We start from the raw sequence: 2,960 nt of genomic DNA on the forward strand, positions 1-2,960 counted from the left end.
TACCATTTGTAACAGCTCAACCTCCTAGTAATATTGTATTGTCTTCTCTGGGCCTAGGCCCTCGGGGTTTAAAACGCGTTACTGAGGTCTAAGACTTGTTAACTTATATACCTAGCACCACTCTTATGTTTTGCCGATATGAGACTCTGTCTGAAGTTTGGGGTGTTACAATTAATCAAAATCGCACACAAGAGTACATTAAATCATAATAAGATACACAATTATATCAAGTTTCATAGTTAGATAATCCAAAAAACTTTTTTGTATATGAGCTTATTGAATAAACAACCAGTGGTCATGTTATTTTCTTTTTGTTGTTGCTACTCATATTGTATAGAGAGTAGCCCTCTCTGCCTTCTTAAGAATCTTCCATTGTATAGCTCACAACACAACTCGAAGAACTTGCACTCAGCTTCCATAACTGTATAATCCTAATCCCAGAGATGTGACACCTTAGGCAAATCCCACATCGACAAAATGATAAAATACGAGAGAGATGCTGGGTATACAAGTAGACATGTCTTAGACTCTAGAGACGCGTTCTAAAGTTGTACGGGCCTAGACCCAAAGCGGACAATAGCACTAGTGGGCTGGGTTGTTTCATACTCAACGAGGACACTGAGTCCCAAGGGGTAGGCAATCCCATATCGATAAAATACGGAAGAGATGCTGGGTATATAAGTAAACATGCTTTAGACTCTAAAGGCGCATTTTAAAACCGTACGGGCCTAGACTGGACTGTTACAAATTCTAACCCCCGAAAGTAGTAATCCATCCCAATTAAAGATGAGATTTTTCATATATCTCTATTAACATATAACTCTAAGCAAAGAATAAAGAGCAGAGGCGGATGTAGTGAACAACTAACGGGTTCAACTGAACCCATAACTTTGACGCGGAGTAAAATTATATGTAAAAATTTATTAAAATTACAAAAATAGTGAATATGTGCCTCCTTTTCATTATTTTTTGGGATAGACTCCACAATAGTGAATCTGTCGACGATCAATTCAAACTGGCCGATATGCAATGAATAAGGTTGCGGATTTCTAACCTTGGCAGTTGAAATCAGATACGTCTCAAAAAGTTCGAACAAGTTATCACATCATCTAATGTCGTCACCATAGAGTATCACACAAATTTGTTCCTCCTACAATGTTATTAAGAACGATAACACAGTAATTATTGGAAGAGTACAAGTGAGAAGATGTTATGTTACAATTATAGTTGTAACTTGACTTACGTTTATATCCTGGACAATTATTATCTGAAAACGAACTCGCTGATCTCTGTTGTCTCGCGACCGAAATTTGTCTACAGCCTTGACTTTGCAAGTCCATTCTGTAGTAAGCGGTGTAATTTCACTGATACTAAGTCTTTCTTCCATTTTATCAATATAACTTGCATATTGATAACTGTAATGCAAGAACAAACCATCCCACATTACAAATATGAGGCAGCAAATATACGTAAAATACACTCGAAATTTTTTGTAACAGTTAGGAATTTCTAGTAAAAGTTGGATTTGGATTTTTTAATCACTACATTTCAAAGTGCTGGAACTCCCTGCTTCACACGTTCTATAATCTCTATTCCTTCGTGGAAACAAAAATAACTTGTGAAGACATACATCATACCAGAACAGCAGAATATAGCAACTTCAAAGAAGTAACAACTCAATTGTTCACACATACAATGACCCTAACATTTAGCACATTTGACACTGTTCAAACATGTATGCTACTATTTAATTGTTTAAGCGTAGAAACCGGCAAGTTTCTACTTTCGAAAACATGACAAAGGATTAAGGACATACTTCCCTATTAGTGAAGATTTACTCAAATCACTTTTTTTGTATAATCCAATTGATGGCATATTATTTATTGTCAAATAAACAATTTAAAGCACAGCAGTATATGAGACATACTAATTTCATACAGAAAACATAGTACACACAGTCGTATGCGAAGACATCAGTTACAACATATTTATAGTAGAGAATGGCAGTAGATAAAGAAGCGAATAACTGCGGAGAAGAAGTGGTATACTACAAGTTAGAGTATGTTATCTTAGAGTTGCAGTGGTTGACTGTAAATTTTCCTCTATGATTAACCAAGTAAATTGCCAAACTTATGGGCTCAAAGAAAAAATTATTTGCCAAGTGTAGAAGGCAAACGTTCAAAAACATGGAACCAGCAAATTTCAAGTGCTTGACCAAAGTTATAAGGAAAAAGTACCAATACATTTAACTGCCCCATAATTCATACTGTACATTTTTCTTTTCTATTCAAGTTTATCAAACTATTTCTAAATAAAATGATTAAAATTGTGCATATAATTAAAAGAGCAAAGATGTTAAAATAAGTATACGTGTAAGCTAATTAAATCAATCTGTAGCGAGTTGAAACGATTAAGAAATTTTAAGAACACATGTGCAGTTAAATATTATGCCTAAGAAGGAATTGACTAACCAGGTCCAGACATCAGTTTGAAAACAACATAAGTAGCACAGACCTTTTACAACCACAAACAAAATATACAAAAGTAACTTCATAAATCATATGAAGAAATAGTACCGGTTGGTCAAGGCCCAAAGAACTTAGAGAAATACAACTGACAGAATCCAAATAAAGGAACCCCTGGATGGCAAAAGAAATCATATTTGAAAAATAAAGGCGAAATGGCTTCCTGGCCACTTAAACTTGTCGGGTTTTTTAAAGCCAATACATAAACTTATAACTTTCCCATTTCAACACTCGAACTCATTTTTTCCATAATTAATAAACACATTTGACCATTGACCATGTGCGCGTGTATTACACATACACATACGTGTCCATCCAGTCAGCAAATGACCAATGGATGTCTTACACGTAAGGGCGCGAAAAGTCAAGCAGCAACTCCTTCTCTTTGGCCATTTACTCCCACGAAGAAGAAACACTTACTTCACCTGAACCTGT

General features: G+C 35.3%; 1 long non-coding RNA gene across 1 annotated transcript; it reads right to left on the minus strand.

The window, feature by feature from the left end:
* Window positions 1-956: 956 nt before the first annotated feature.
* On the minus strand, window positions 957-2,954 carry LOC109221536. Its single transcript, XR_002067274.1, has 3 exons — window positions 2,577-2,954; window positions 1,244-1,415; window positions 957-1,150 (listed from the first exon to the last, which is right to left on the minus strand). It is a non-coding gene; the product is annotated as an uncharacterized LOC109221536 (long non-coding RNA).
* Window positions 2,955-2,960: the final 6 nt, after the last annotated feature.

Source organism: Nicotiana attenuata, unplaced genomic scaffold, assembly GCF_001879085.1.
Source record: "Nicotiana attenuata strain UT unplaced genomic scaffold, NIATTr2, whole genome shotgun sequence".
NCBI lineage: Eukaryota > Viridiplantae > Streptophyta > Magnoliopsida > Solanales > Solanaceae > Nicotiana > Nicotiana attenuata.